Raw genomic sequence first — 18,170 nt, forward strand, 5'->3', positions numbered from 1 at the left:
CATTGGCAACTTTGTCTCATCATTCCAAGACAATGCCTAGTTGTATGGTTTTGTTCATGCCATAGGAAGATTCCACCAGCTTTTAAAAACATGTTACAAGAGTAAGTATTATTTTTTTTTCAATCCTAACCTATGTATCTACTTAGTTATAAAAACTTACATATGTTTTATGTTTCCAAAATTTCATTAGAATTGTGGGTAAGCCTAGAGGCCAACAACTTAAAGTCATATATCCAAAGGTTAGAACTCATTCATTTTAAAGTTATTAATTTCTGTATGTCAACTTATGACTTTGATGTGTTTATTTTATTTGTAATGTTCAGTGTAACAAGCAAGAAGATTCATGGGAATGTGGATATTATGTCATGTCTTGGATAAGAACAATCATTCGAGCTGCAATTAAAGATGAATGGATAGAGGTAATTATATATATCTTTCACATATTATAAATCATATCAAACTTTAAAGAATGATATTCATACATAATGAAATTGTATTACTTTTTCAACGATTCAAGAATCCATCACCTCTGCCAGATGACATTATCCACACACTAAGAGAGGAATGGGCAGCATATCTATTGGAGAGATGGAGTTGATGCCACATGAATTAGAACTCCTTTTAAAAACTTTATTGTACAAGAATTTCATGTTGAAACTTTTAGTTTGTTGTTATTTATATTAGTTTATAATATATGTTGAAACTTAAGTTCTATTATCTATAACTGTAACTCCAGAAATGTGTTGAAAGTATTATGAAATTGTTCTGGGAATTTTCTGATTTTCAAGTTTATGGATGTTGTAAAAACAGTCAAGTTTAAAAAAAATGGAGTAGTTTGATGTCTGGTCTTCCCTGACAGACGTTAATTAACGTCTGACCGTACCAGGGCCGACGTTATTTAACGTCTGACAGGCTCTGATAGACGTTAAATTGCTCAGGTTTTTCCCTCATTTCAGCGCGAAAATTGACGTCTGCTGTTACTAACCCCGACGTTGGATAACATCGGACTCTTAAAGGACCAACGTCAAGTGACGTCTGCTATTTTTTCGACGTTATTTTGACATCACCCGCTACAACGTCGGTGTTTGGGCAGACGTCAAAGGTAAAAAATGTTGAACGTTAAAAGACTTTTTTGTGTTAGTGATAATTGGTGTACCAGATTTATTAATAAATGACGTGAACACAATACAAATACAAGAGTGATAAACCAATATATATTGTGGTAGAATATGGTTTATTCTCTTCCCTGATATATGGTTTTACAGTAATATAAAATAATTTTTTTTATGTGATATATTTACGTAAGAATACAACCTATATATAAAAATAAATTTAAGACATGTAAATAACTACACTGTAAAAGTTTCGGTCCAACTCCATATTGACAATTTTATGGATGTCTATATTTTCTATTTATACTTTAGTAGGAATGAGAAAAGTTTAAAGGGTTAGAAACATTCCTAATTTATTATCTCAAAATTTATTTTAAATTGTATAATTAATATTTAAAAACATCTTATAGAATGTACAATTCATTATATATTTTTATTTACATAATTCAAAAAATGTTAAATATTTTTTTTCCTAAATTTTTTATGAAATTATATTTTATCATTGTTTCAAAGTATGTATCAATTTTGTTCTTATATTTTATAAAAGGAAATGTAAAATGTCTCTAGCGGGAAAAAACATTGAAGTCTCTATCCTTTTTGCAACTCTCTCTCCTTGATGCATTTCTCTCTCACACACACACTCTACCTCTCCCCCATTGTAATTGGGGTTCTAAAGTCCTCCTTTCAAGGGTAAGGGTGGAGGTGGTGTGGGCCCTTAAGTGTAGGTTGTGTACGGCAATACGCATGGGTGTGTCCTTCAAATTCATCACCATTGTTCTTCAAATTCTTCTTCACAACTTCAAAACCTTATTCTTAATATCTCCTCACAGTGTCACCTCAACCCTATTTGACAAGCCTCGTAATGCATCAATTCAATGCTCCCAATGTGATCGTTTTTGAAATTGAGCTTTATTCCCTTACGTAGTGTTCCTTTGATGGGTTCATACTGTGTAAACGAATTTGGGAGCGCGGATTTCAGCTAACCAACGCGTTCCTTTGGTACGATTTGAACTAAAATCAGAGAGCGGATTTGGGGGATGGATGGTTTAATCAATCCTCCAAAAGTGTGGTGATACTCGTATAATTTGAGGGAGATTACGAAATTGTCGCTATCTTTTTTTGTTTCCCATGTAACTTTCTGCCATGTCGTGATTCTGTGATTGTTTACTCTGCATGTTAGATTCCTGAGCTTGCATACATCTCTCAACTGAAGAGATTCTTGACAAGATTCCCTCCATTTCAACTATGCATTCCTTCGAACCACACCCTACGATTTAAAATGGGCATACTGTTAGATTGTGTCATTGTGAATGTTCTTTGCTTTCACCGTGGTGGTGCGTAAATCGTTCTAAGGTCAGTGATGGTGTTACTTCTAAAACTTGGGAAAATATTACAGTTAGATATGCACAGTTTTTCTGTTTCAGTCAGTTAGCTTTCTCTTCGATTATTTTTGTTAGCTTTTCTTCTCTCTTTTGTATCCTCAGCCTTATAAATGGCTTTCTCTTGTACTGAAATAGTTGAGTTGATCAATTAGTGTAATGCAAAGTTTGGCTTTTCTTAATTCGTGCCATACACACACTAATATGGTATCAATTTAGGAATTTCCCTCCTTGCTTTCGCATCTTTCTTTGCTATCTTTGATCAACCATGGCTCAATCCAGCCAAAACAACACATCACCAGATCATCTTATCAATCCAGCAAACCCTCTTTACCTTCATCCTGGTGAAAATCCAGTCGTTGTACTCATCTCACCACTATTAACAGAGACCAATTTTCATCAATAGCAACGTAAAATGTTGGTTGCTCTAGAAACAGAGAATAAGGAAAGATTTGTCAATGACACTCTTCCTTGCCCTCCACTCAATGATCCCCTCCACGACGTTTGGCGGCGATCCAACCGAATGGTCATGTCATGGCTGATACGATCAATGGTGTCCTCCATCAAGCAGTCCGTGATGTGGATGGACACTACGCTCGAAATTTGGAATGATCTTAAGGAAAGGTTTTCCCATTCCAATAAGTTTCGTGTAACGGATCTTTAAGATCAAATCCAAAGTTGTAAACAAGGTTTGTCCACCGTTTCTGAATATTACACAAGATTAAAGATCTCGTGGAAAGAAATCGAGCTATATTGGTGCATTTTGGTTTGCACGTGCTCCATACCCTATTCATGTGGCCTCCTTCCAAGGTTACACAAAGAAAGAGAGGATGATTGTGTCATACGGTTCCTATGAGGGTTGAATGATGATTACTCGCAAGTTCGCTCTCAGGTGAACTCCAATGGCTCAAGTACATTGCTAATGATCTTTCTCTCGATGTTTCTCTTCCTATTCCCACCTATTATGACAACCAATTCACCATCCAATTAGCCAAGAATCCCTCTTTCCACGAATGAACAAAACATATAGAGGTCAACTGTCATTTCATTCGTTCTAAAATCTCAGATGGCCTCATTGTTCTTTCTTATGTACCTTCAAAACATCAGCTTGCTTATCCTTTCACTAAATCATTTTATCCCACACCCTTTGCTGGCAACATTGCCAAGTTGGGCCTAATTAATATCTATCAATCAACTTGAGGGGGGGTATTACAGTTAGATATACACAGTTTTTCTATTTTAGTCAGTTAGCTTTCTCTTCTGTTATTTTTGTTAGCTTTTCTTCTCTCTTTTGTATCCTCAGCCTTATAAATGGCTTTCTCTTGTACTAAAATAGTTGAGTTGATTAACAAGTGTAATGCAAAGTTTGGCTTTTCTTAATTTGTGCCATACACACTAATAGAAACAGCATGGGTGTGTGAATTGATAACAATGGTGAATGGTAAGTGCATCCATGGATGGGGAAGAAGATGAAGGAGGTGTTTAGGTGTGGTGGGGGAGGAAGAGGATGGACGTGGTGGGCTGTGGTGGCAGACTTGGATTAAGGAGGTGGTGGGGTATGGTGGGGTTGAAGTCGCGTAGTGCATAGGATATGCGCACTGGTTAGCTAACCGGTGTGGTACATGTGTGTGTGTGGCATCGGTTACATAACTGGTGCCTTTGCATAGAAGAGTTTGACACTGATTACGACACCAGTGTCATGTGTGTGTGTGTTTTTTAACTTTTTTTCTTAACTTTTTTTTAAAAAAAAATTTGTATGACTTTTGTTTAATATTTAATTGTATAACTTTTTTTTAAAATTTAATTGTATAAAAAAAATTTACATTCATAAAAATTTAAATTTTTTTATTTTAAAATTTCATATAATTTTAATATTTTTTTAATTCTTATTAATTATTTATAATTATTTTTATAACATCAAATTACAAAATCATTCTCTTTTTTCATCAAGGATATTTTGGTAACTTTCTAATTCTATTTATTTTTACAATTTATTTTATTTATCACATCAATCAAATCTTTCACTAACTTTCATAAAATTTATCTTCAAATCCACTCATTTTACTCTCTAAATCCACTAAAAAAAACACATAAATCCATCCACCCAAATCAACACAAATTCATCTTCACACTCTCCCTTATATCCACACCCCCAAAGGAATATACCATAAGGGAAGTGGAAGATGGGGAGGAGTGATCCATAATGAAGGAGGCCAAAGCTGAAGTTGAGGTCATATTTTATGGCCTTCATGGTAGTGAGGAGAGAGAAAGAGAGTGTGTGTGTGTGTGTGTGTGTTTGTGTGTGTGTCTGTGTTGTGTGTATGTGTGCATATGTGTGTGTGTGTGTGTATGCGCGTGTGTGTGCAGTGGCGGAGCATCACGATAGCGGGGAGGGGCCATGGCCCCCCAAATGTTTTTTATTTTTTTTTTCAATTATATACATATATTTGAAATTTTTAAAAATTTAAAATTTTTAAAATTATAGATTGTATATTTTAAAAATTGATAGAAATTAAATTATATCTTTTTATTTCTTTTATAAAATACAACATTTAATGTTAATAAGTAATAATAAAAATATAAAATCAAATACAATAAAAAATAAAAATATTTAGGTTTAATTACTCTTTTGGTCTCTGTTTCCGTCTAAAAATATCAATTTGTGACTAAAAAATTGGAACTACATTGAGACTTACCTTTGGAAACAAATACTAAAAGAGTAATTAAACTAAACATTTGTTGGAAATATTTTAATATAATTTAAAAAATAAATAATAAAAATAAAAATTCTACTATTACTCATGTTTTTATAAACCTTTAATTTTTGGGTTAATGTTTTTTATGGCTAACGACTATATTCTTATTACAATTTACTATTTTGTCTCTTTTTGCTACCTATAAATACCACTTAGGTGCATGGAGAAAGACAACAACAAGACAACAACAAAGAATAACAAACACTTGAGTTTTCTCCGAATTGTTCTTCTTTTCTTCTTTATATTATCTTTAAGACATTAGTGTTCATAAGATTCAGCGATCCTTCGTTGCACTCAATCGATCTGACAGGTTGTTGTATCTTGGGAGAGAAATGCATATGATTTGAAACACATATGATTATGTATTTGTTTAGCCTTGTGCAGTATGGGCGTTTTCTCTCTAAGGATAGCGCTATGCGTGCCTCAACCCAGGCTATTTCTACTCCTTTCCTTGTTTATTTTTATTTATTATTGTTATTATAATCGTTGATCTCTGATTAATATTCATTGTTTTATATATATGTCTTAGTATTATTATTCATCTAATAATTATTATATCATTTTATATTTTTATTATTATTAGTATTATTTGAGTAATAATTTTTTTAACATTCTTAGAGAGAAAATTCTTGTTATTTCTAATTTTGATTACTTATTTGTATTTATTTCTAAAATTAAAAACAATAGAGCTGAAGACTGAAAACACATTTTATGAACTAATGTGTTTCTTATGGTTATAATTAAATCAATTTCAACTAAGCCTAAAAATTGATGTGTACAATTGTGGTTACTTCTATTGGTAACAATAAATGAAATTATGGATAAATGAATTTCTTGCTCGTTTAATAATTTTTTGTGATGTCTATATCTAATGTTTTTGTTGTTATATTAATTTATGTTTTAATATTGTCTATTCTTACCATTGATAAAGATGTTCTATATCATGTATATATTTTAACTGTTTTGTATGAAAATAATTATTAAATAATTTGTCTTACTAAAACTACTATTGTGTTATGGAAAACACTTGAACTAAACTTTGCATTTGGAAAGGAAAAAAATTAGCTTGATATTTATATGAAAAAAAAAATGACTGATAATAAATTATCATATTTATGAATTCCAAATTATTGTTTATGACATAAAATTAAAATGAATTATTTTAATTGATATCATGTTTAAGATCATGTAAATGCTGATAAAAGAAGAAATCTCCAATGATAAATTGAAGGGATGGTCAAGTACAAACTAAACTTGTCTTCCAGAAATTTGTTTACAAAAAAAAAAGTTTTTCATGTTTCTGAATTTAGAAACTTTCTTGGTGCTCAACAAGGTTATGAAGTGGTTTCTAAGTGCAATAAGATTATTATTTCTAGACATTGTTATTTGGCTAGTAAATGATATATTTGTGATGATTTGTTTGAGTTAAGTACCTTTATCTTGTAATAAAATATTTATAAGTTTTCTTTGATTATTAAAAAATGTTGAAAGTTGTGATATATGACACGCTATTATTATAATTGTTGAAAAGTTTGGTTAGAGACCATTCAAATTAAACAATTTTGAGGTGCAAAATTGTTTAAATAGAGAAGTGGTGATACATGTCTTTACAAATGAGTGTTTTTATGTGAAACTCATCATGGTATTATTCATTAAGTAACATCTTCATATAGTGTATGGTGTTAATCTAATGGTACAACGAAAAAAAAAAATGCTCTTGTTTGATATGGTAATTTTTAATCTACAAGTTCTAGCTTGCCCAAAAGTTATATATTGTAAAATTTGTAAAACTTTATATATTGTTGGTTATATTCTCAAATATATTTTCTTACAAAAGGTTGTGATAATTTTTTTATGAATTATGAAAGAAAAGAGAACCACATTAAAAATATTTCAAAGTGTGGGGGTGTCTGGTAAAGGTTTATATACCTCTTAATGAGAATAAAAAAAATCTTTGGTTATTTATACTGATAAATATCTAGAGATGTTTTCTTCAAATGATAAATTATCTAAATTTGTTTGTGATACATCTAATACTATTTTTCCATCTAGTGTAATATTATTTGCGTTTTTCTAGTTATGGCAATATGTCCAATTTCTTGAGATGATTAAATAATATTTTAATGTAAATTGGATATTGATTTTGGTGGCACAGTATCAACTGCTGGTTATTTTTATATTTTAAACTTGAATGGAGGTGAACTATCATGGACATATGTTAAAAAGTTGTTGTTTTGTCATGATCTACTATGCAAGCATAAATTATTCTTTTTTTTCAATGCATTCTGGCAATCAAATTGTTATAAAGTTTCTAGTAAAAATGTCAATAAAATTGACATGAGAATGAGAGATAAATGTATTATAAACTTAATTAATCATGGTATTATCTCTCTTGACTTTGTCAGGTCAGAAAGAAATATTGCATATTTGCTTATCAGGGGGTTGATGCATCAACAACAAGAATTTAAGTCGTCGAGGGGAATGAGACTATAGCCCATAAATTAGTTGCAACAATGGACACCCATCTCCACATGAATGGCGATCCCATGGAATAGAGTTCAATGGATAACAACGAAGTTGTTGTTGACTAAAGTACACCAAATAATTTGATTAATTTTTATGTCTCATTCCTATGGCGAGGTGTACTATAAATTGTGGCAATAATAAGGTTGAGGTATGTGCATTATTATGCTTATTTTATAAAATACCTCTTAATAAATCTAATGACAATTATTGAAGGGGTGTGAGTCACAAACCACCCTTTGAGGGTTTACCTAGTGAGTGTGATGGTGGAGCCGCTATTGTGAGACATGGGCAAGTCTCTAAGTGACACTCATGAAACAAGATACATGCAAAAGGCCGTAACGTGCACCCACTGATTAGAACCTATAATAAACACCGATATTGTATGTGTTATTTACTAAAACTCGGTCATAGGGGATGTAGTTCAAGGCAATTAAGTCTCTGTATTTTCTTGGGTGGAAGTTTATAAGCATTAGATGTAAGGATCAAACCTGGAAGGTTCCTTACTTTGAACTACAATATTTTGTTTTAAAAGATAATTTATTTTGTTTTATTTTATTTTTTAAATTGTGTGGGGGATTGTTAGAAATATTTTAATATAATTTAAAAAATAAATAATTAAAATAAAAATTCTACTGTTACTCATGTTTTTATAAACCTTTAATTTTTGGGTTAATGCTTTTTATGGCTAACGGTTATATTTTTATTACAATTTACTCCTTTGTCTCTTTTTGCTACCTATAAATACCACTTAGGTGCATGGGGAAAGACAACAACAAAGAATAACAAACACTAGAGTTTTCTCCAAATTGTTCTTCTTTTCTTCTTTATATTATCTTTAAGACATTGGTGTTCATAAGGTTCGGAAATCCTTCGCTGCACTCGATCGATCTGACAGGTTGTTGTATCTTAGGAGAGAAACGTATATGATTTGAAACACATATGATTATGTATTTTTTTTAGCCTTGTGCAATAGGGTCATTTTCTCTCTAAGGATAGCATTATGGGTGCCTCAATCCAGACTATTTCTACTTCTTTCCTTATTTATTTTTATTTATTATTGTTATTATAATCGTTGATCTCTGATTAATATTCATTGTTATATATATATATATATATATATATATATATATATATATATATATATATATATATATATATATATATATATATATATATATATCTTAGTATTATTATTGATTTAATAATTATATCATTATATCATTTTATATTTTTATTATTATTAGTATTATTTGATTAATCATTTTCTAACAACATTTATTAAGATGTTTTTTATTTTCTTCTGTCATTACCTTTTTAATTTTTCACAATCACTCAAGATCCCACTTGATGAAAGTTATCGCTCTACCCACACTAGGTTTTTCAAAGCCTTCCCACAAATAGTTCTCAAGTACTCAGACTTCTCTAACTTCTGTGCTTTGAAATGAAAGCCTACCACTTTATTTATAGAAGCCTATTTAGAAATTAGGTCAAGAATATGAAAAGTTAAGTTACCAGAAATGGTAATCGATTATTTCGAGTCGTTTTTGAAGAGCCAAGTTATAACTGTCAGTGGTAATCGATTACCATAAATGGTAATTGATTATTTTGAATCATTTTTTAAGAGCCAAGTTATAACTATCAGTGATAATCGATTACCATTCGTGGAATGGTAATCGATTATCTTAAGTGGATTTTCGTAAAATAAAAGTTTTGATTTGGTAATCGATTATCATAAGTTGCTAATCGATTACCACATTGATTTTTGCAAAAATTTAGTTTTTCTCAAAGGAGTTGCGAGCTGGTTATTGTTCTAGCAATCTTACAACTAACTAGAGAAAGTTAAGCTTATTACAATAAGAACTTTAAATATAAAATGTACTAGTCTTCAATGTATCTCTTAAATCAGAGCATTCTTTTAAGTCTTCTACATTTTTTCATGCATCATCATCAAGTTATCCATACTTCTTTAGAAGTCATCATCATCATCAAAATTCCTTATTGAAGGAAGATGTCCATCTTCTTCCTTTTGTCAACAAAATGAAGTTAGACACATACTCATTATTTTTGCTCTCATTTCTCATTTGTTTCCTTCGTTTCTCGAAGAAAAAAACGTAACTTTTTCTTACCTTAGTTAATGATGAAATATTAGTTTAATAGTTATTAAAATTATTTTTTATCTCATGAGCCTTTTGTATACTCACTTTTATGATTATAGAAGTAAAAAATAATGTATTATGCATTTTTTACCGTCGATTTTTAATTGTGAATTGATTATAATATATTTTTCTTCTAATAATTATTTCTCTCAATCTTTTACTAGATTATGATAAATTATGTTTTAATATAATTTAAAAAAAGTATATTGATGAACAATAATATTATAAATTCATTTTTTTAAAGATGATAAAAAGGAAGTTATACGTAAAGATGAAAACAAGATAAATTATACTTGGAGAATGCTAACCAATGCCCTAAGGGCACTGGTTAAGGATGAAATAATTGGTTCCTTCATTTTTACATTGCATTGGTTCCTTCATTTTTACATTGAAAGTTGAAATAATTAAATATATTAATTAAGATAGTATAAATGCATATAACAAATTTTATAAAGACAAAAATATCCTTTTAAAGTTTTAGACAATAACTTATACAAAAGAATGACTTTGGAATTTTTAAGGTTTATACTAGAACATTTTATTTTTTTTCTTTTTTATAAATTTTGTAGATATTTAACACTATTTTTTATGGTTGTATTGATAATTTAAACTTCTTTATATTTAAATATATTTAATTTTTAACAGCATTAAAACATAGTTATTTTATTATTTAATTATTTTTTAACTTTTATCGATGAACGTTAAATAAAATATGAGACACATGTACAATTATGGAAATTTCTGTCTTTTAAATAAAATAAAATTACCTTAATGGTGATTAGGTCAGATTTAATTTAATATTACATTTACCTATGTATTTCTTATAGAATTCAATGCATATTAATTACCTAAACTAGTGCCTAGCAAGACCCATTATACTTTTTCTTATCCTTCTTCACATCTTTCAAAGCACTTAAAGCATAATACTAATTATCCAATCTAAGGATCAAATTATTTTATAGAAGATTCATTATTTAAAGTGTTATACTAATGATCCAAACAATTTATCAAAGAATTATCTTATTCTGGCCCATCCAAAACTCTGGGTCAAGATCTGCCATTGTGTGTGTGTGTTTGTGTTGTGTGTATGTGTGTGTGTGTGTGTGTGTTTTGCAGGAAGGAGAAAAGACTCTAATCTTGTTAATTGTCATTTGTTGTTCATGACATTTTACTTGTCTTTATAAAATATGGAAAAGAAATCGGTACATATTTTGAAGCATAGACGACATATAATTTTAGTCAGTAATATATTTTGAATTGTACAAGCTAAAATATATTTTTAAATTGGATGGTCTAACTTATGAAGTTTATAGATCTAAAATATATTTCTAAACTTAAAAATATATTTTTACAAATTGTATCATTTAGAACATATACTAAATTGTATAGTTTGGATTGCATAATTAATATGTAAACCATAAATAGGAAATATATTTTTTTCTAAACTCCATAATACAAATAAGTCCTAATTTTGGTTTTTATGTTCAAATAGATACTAGTTTGCGTCAATTTTGTTCCCTTAGGTCCTTGTTTGCTAACACCGTTTAAATCATTAATGATCATGAACAGTGACTGCCACGTGTTACTTCGTGGTTTTTTTTTTCTGTTAATTTTTTTTATTTTTTTAAATGTCCACGTGTCAACCCAGTAGTGTGCCACGTGTCAAAGTCAATGTTCTATATTCAATTTGGTCCCTATATCTGTTATTTTTGTTCAATTTAGTCCCAATTTTTTTAAAAATTGACCAATTTTGTCCCTATCGAAAATGTAACCAAATTTAATTTTTGTATCAAAGTTATAATGATGTGAATTTTAATATATTATATAAAAATATTTAATAAAAAATGTGAATTTTAATATAAAAATTAAATTTAGTTTCAATTTGGAGAGGGACCAAATTGGTTCATGTTAACAAAAATTAGGACTAAATTGAACAAAAATAACAAATATAGGGACCAAATAGAATATAGAACATTAACTTTGACACGTGATACACTGTTGGGTTGACACATGGACATTCAAAAAAAAATTCAAAAAAACAAAGAAGTGACACATGGCAGTCACTATTCATGGCCATTGATGATTTAAACAGTGCTAGCAAAAAAGCACCTAATTGAACAAAATTGACAAAAATTGAGACTTATTTGAACACAAAACCAAAACTAGGATTTATTTGACAAAACTTGAAGAAAATTGGGACCAAAAAGTTATTTTAACCTAAAAATTAAAACATCAAGCATTTTAGAATTTTACCATACTCATATGCATGTAGATAGGGGTGGCAAACGGGCCAGCCCGGCCCGTTTTGGCCCGGCCCGTATGTGGCCCGTCAAAAAACGGGTCGGGACGGGCTGGCCCGTCAAATAGAAACGGGCCAATAATCACAACCCGTCCCGTATAGGACGGGCTAACGGGCCGGGCCGGGCTGGCCCGTCTAGTTTTTTTTTTTTTTTTTTTTAATTAGTTTTCAAATTTTTTAATTTGTTTTATTTTTTAAATTTGTTTATATATACATATAAATTATTATTAAAGTCATACTTAATCAAATAAAATATTATTTTAACTTTTAATTGATTAGTTAATGTTTTTAATTAGATAAGTTAAAATAATTATTAAATTTACATATTAAATTATTCAATTATAACTAATAATTCAAACTTAATTTGTAGGTGTTAATGATTTAAATTACAATACTATTATATATTTCTACATTTAAAATATATAATCTAAAAAATTAATCTTTTTAATTATTTTTATTTTATTTTATTTTTTTAAAATGGGCCAATGGGCCAGGACGAGCCAGCCCGTACTTTGGCCCGTCAAGTTGACGGGCTGGACGGGACGGGCCAGAACGGGCTGACGGGTTGAAATCTTCAACCCAGCCCGTTCCTTTTAGCACGGGCTGACGGGCTGGCCCGTTGGGCCCAGCCCATTTTGCCACCCCTACATGTAGATTATGAAAACATGGCCGAGAGGAGGAAATAATATAATAATATAGGATATTTCTTCTTGCACCTTTTTTTCCTTTATCTTCGTATACTTGATAAAATGACCATCTTACCTTTTTCTTCTTCCTTTGTGCAGCTCAAGCACTCAATGACAGCACACCTCTTTCAGTGTTAGCACACCTCCATTCACCTTTTCCTTCATTAAGAGGTGCAACCCCTTTCTCTCTCATCCAAACTTTCCATAAGTTTCTCTCCACCAAACTTGATGGTCATCACACTCATGATAGAGCTCAAACTTATTGCAAAGCTCTTTTGATTCTATGTGGGTTATTTATGTGTTTTTAGAGAAGTGAATGAAGAAATGGAGAAAATGGATTAAAGTCTTGATAATAGTATATATTCCTAATAGTATATAAGCAATGATACACAATGAAAACTAAATAAGAAATTTAAGGAATAAATCGAGATAGATGTAAATTTGTGAATGCACACCTAAGAAGGATCACACGTGTACATAAAGAGTGCAACTCGTATTAGGGTAACACGTGACCACTCTAGGTTGTGGCCTGGTGGTTTAGGAAGTTCAGTGGAGTGTGCAAGTTGTGGCTCGTACGACGAGGTTTCGGGTGATTGCCCTCTTCAGTGTATTCTGGTAGAGCTTTGGTAGTCTGGGAACAACTACAAACTTATGTTTGTTTTGGGGAGTTCCACTCAGTGTCACGGTGAGATGCTGTGGCAAAGTTATTCCCACGTGTGGACTATCAGGTGGTGGCCTGTAATCGAAGGGGCGAGTAGACACTCATGCAGCAAAGATCGATCATTGATCTCACCTAAAGGGTATAAAAATGATAGACGTCTATTGCAAGTGTTGGAAATGGAGAACTAAGGAAAAAGGGAAAAATACTAACCTGGGTTATAATATTTGAGATGATGTACTTAATATGATATTTGTTTGGTTTTACTTAAATGAGCTCACCCTATTTGTGTGTGTGTGGCGATGATCATGTAACTTGTTGCATGGGAGCAGATGTTGATAGAGGTGAACAGGTCGATGCATAGAGACAGAGTGGGGACCTCTTGGGAATATTCGCTGATTTTATTTTGTCAGACTATGGATCTATTGTAATAATTTTATAGACATTTATATTTGTACTACGATATTTGCCGCAAATTATATTATCTGGTTTGGTGCATTGAACTTAATGTTTTAAATATTTCCCGCGTTTTGGGAAATTGTTGAAGAATAAATGTTGTTTTATTTAAACTAATTTTTTTATTTATTTTAATAAGTAATTTCTGGCTATGACGTTACAAGAATGGTTAGGGATCTATACTCAGCTTTAGAGAATGACCAAGAAACAATTTTTTGCTTTTTATATTTCTAGGATATAAGAGAGATGCCCAAAATCACGCAAAAACTAGTGGTAGACTACCCTAATCTTTGGACACGATGCCCAATCAAAGTCATTGAAGGCCTTTAATTGAATGTTACTACCAGTTGGAAAAAAAAATCCTTGTGCATGGTTGGTCTTAATGTATAACCAAGAATATGTTGAGCATCTTGATGTTGAACTTTGGGCTCTTCGAAAAACTTACTAAGGAGGTGCATGACAAAAGTAATATTTGGACAAGTGTTGCTCAAGTAAAGAAGTCTCCTAATAAGTCAGCAGTCAAAAACAACATCATGAAGAGTGGCTCTATTTTTTAATAAGACTTCAGTATCACGCAATAGAGGAATACAAAAAGGTTTGTTGTTTAGCATTTCAGATTCATGAAGAATGCCAAGAGCATATTTGCACTGACAAATATGTATTCCCTTCACAAATCTAGCAAGTTCTATCTCGAGAAAATATTAGAGCTAACCCAAGTCTTTGATTTTGAATTTAAATTCCAAAGTCTTTTTTGTGTTGTTAATGTCATCCATCAAGTCTTCGATAATGATGATATCATCTACATAAGCAAGAAAAGCAAAGAAAGTATATACAGTCTTTTTAATGAATAAAGAATTATTTGAACTAGATTGAATGAATCCAATAGATTTAAGAAATGATTTATCAAACCAATGTCTACTTGCTTGTTTTAAACCATACAAGGACTTGGTTAATTTTGCAAACTTGATTTTGTTTAGGAGTTAGAAGACCGGGAGGAGTCATATAAACTTCTTCATCAAGCTCTCCATGGAGAAAAGCATTGTTCACATCCCATTAGTGTATATGTGATTCGTAAGCAATAACAAGGGCAAGAAGCAAATGGATAGTAGTTAGTTTAGCTACAGGATAACAAGTATCGAAATAATTTATACCTTCAAGTTGGTTGTACTTTTTAGCAACCATAAAAGCTTTGTATTTCTCTATTGATCCATCTGATTTATACTTGATCCACTTGCATCTAATAGGAGTCTTGTTAGGAGGTAATTTAGTAAGACTCGTACTTTTATTCTCTTGAAGAGCTTCAATCTCTTTATTTGTAGTTGCAATATAGATAGGAAATTTAACAGCTTCCTCATATGTACTTGGCTCAATACTTGAGGAGATGACCATGGTTAATTTTTGATGATCATCAAACAACAAATTTATAAGTTAAAATAGATGTTATAGGATTTTGGGTTTTAAATTGAGAAGTAGAACTTTGGAAATGTTTATAACCTTATGTTGATAATCAAAAAGATAAGTTGGAGCTTTCTTAACCCTTGTGGAGCATCTCAATTCATTCCTTAGGTTGTTTTATGTTTCAATATCAAGTTGAAATCCAAATTGATAATCATGGTTTTGATCATTGCCAACAAATAAGTTTTTTTTAGTATTATCAACACCATGGAGAATGTCATGAGCAATAATTTATGTTTTAGTGTCTGCATTGTGACTACTTGTGCCTCTAGAGTAATTAACAAGCTTAAACAAGCCATTAGTATTCTCTTGAATTAAGAAATCATGACTATTGTTATGACTATTATAAGATTTGTAAGGAAAAACAGTTTCATAGAATATGACATTGTTGCTCATAAAAATTTGTCTACTCTTAGTGTTAAGTAAAACATAACCTTTATACCAAATTTATAACTAATGAATACAGTTTCTCTAGATCTCGATTCCAATTTATTGCAATTACTTTCAAGAATTGAGGCAAAGTATAAATAACCAAAAGTTTTAAAATTTTTATATGTATATAATCTCATAATGAGTTTTTCCTTTTAAAACATTAGAAGGAAATCTATTTATCAAATGTATAGCATATGAGGCAGCATAGGACCAATAATTTTTTGGTAAACATGATTGCAAAAAGAAGAATGCATGTGACATTCATGATATGTTGATACTTTCTTTTAGCCACTGCATTTTATTAGGGTCTCCACACAAGTTTTCTATGTAAAATACCATAATTATTATATAACTCATCACATTCAAATTCATTTCCATTATTAGTTCTAATAATCTTAATGTTGTGATTAAATTTATTCTTCGTATACATATTGAAATTGTGTGATAAATTTCTAGTTTCACCTTTAGTTTTCATAAGAAAAATTCAAGTGTATCTAGAAAAATCATCAACCAGAGCAAGAAAATATTTATGACCATGAATGGAGCTGATGGCAATAAGTCCCCATATATCCACATGTATAAGATCAAAGATTTTCACAATATTGGTATTACTTAACTGGAAAGGCAATTTATGTTGTTTGGCAAGATGACATGTGTCACAAGGTTTTTCAAAATTAAAACTAACATAAGGAAATGTTTTGCAAATTACCACGTGTCACACACGTGTCATCCTTCCTATAAATACCTATCCTTTGCTTTTGTTTGCAATCTTGATTTGATACACTTTTATATGAATAACATTTTCTTTTCTTTACCTACATGTGTGATCCTTCTCAGGTGTACATTCACAAAGCTTACATATGTCTTAGTTTATTCTTTAACTTTCTTATTCAATTTTCATTGTGTATCATTGCTTATGTACGGTTAGGAATATATATCATTATCAAGATGGTATCACAACCATGGTTTAGAACATATCATAGTGAAATTTGTTGTTTGTTGGGTCTATCGTGTCACTCATTATCGAGCTGTTATCGAACCACCCATTAATTTTTAGTCTCACACACAAGATGTGTATACCTCGGCGTGAGGGAGATGTGTTGGAGATCCCACATTGACTAAATCTAAGACAAGTATATAAGTAAGTGCAAACCTCACCTTACAAGTAGTTATTGTAAGGTTTAGTTAGGCTTAAAGTCCACTTAAGGAAAAAAGATGATGAGATTAAGTGGGCACAAGATGTGTGTTTAAAAAAGGTTGAGAAAAGAAAAAGTGAAAATGAGTGTAAGGAAGAAGATGATGATGAGATTAGGGTACAAGATATTGACATTGACGTATTTGAAATTCATCTTTCTGGAATATATATTTTATTCTAGTAGATATTTGCAAATTTGCAAATACTTCTTAAAATATACATTTTAAAATCAAATTTTAAATAGGTTTTGGAATATATATTTTAAAATGTATTTTTGATTATTTCTTTTAATTTATTCAAAATGTAAATTAAAAAGGTATTTTTGAATTTATAAATATCTTTGAAATACATATTTTAACATTTAATTAGTAGGATGGTACCCACTTTGGTTCAGATGTGTCAGTTTGGTATCCGCTTTTAAAAATGTGTCAATCGAGTTCCAACTTTTGAAAAAGTGACTCAATTAAGTCTCTTTCAAAAAAAATTATTAACGCCGTTAACTTTATTCATGACTTTTACTACTAAATTTTAATATAAATATGAATACTTAATTTTATAAGTCATTTTAAATATCAATACCCTTAATGACGTTAATAATTTTTTTTTCTGAAATGGACCTAATTGAGACATATTTTCAAAAATTGGGACTCAATTGACACATTTTTAAAAATGGATATCAAACTGACACATCTGAACAAAAGTGAATATCATTCGACTAATTAAATCCATATTTTAATATGTATTTTGAAATATATTTTTTAAAATGTATTCTCTGATTTAAATATATCTTTCGAAATATATATTTTGATATATATTTAAAAAATGGAGATTCAAGATTTTTTTTTTTTTTACCTTTTTATTCTTTTTATAATTTTAATGAAAAGTAATTTGGAGTTTATATGAGTGTTTGGGATGCAGGAATAAAAAAATAGGTGGTACAGAAAGAAACAGCGTCCACTATATTGATCAAATGGGCCGGTGAGAATGAACCTAGGTAATCCAAATTTCATAATCGAAACTCGTCACCTAAATTAAAAAAAAAAAAAAAAAAACAGATACC

The sequence above is a fragment of the Vigna unguiculata genome, chromosome 4 (genome assembly GCF_037176805.1).
Source record: "Vigna unguiculata cultivar grain cowpea cultivar isolate G323 ecotype 2 chromosome 4, ASM3717680v1, whole genome shotgun sequence".
In the NCBI taxonomy this organism is placed as follows: domain Eukaryota; kingdom Viridiplantae; phylum Streptophyta; class Magnoliopsida; order Fabales; family Fabaceae; genus Vigna; species Vigna unguiculata.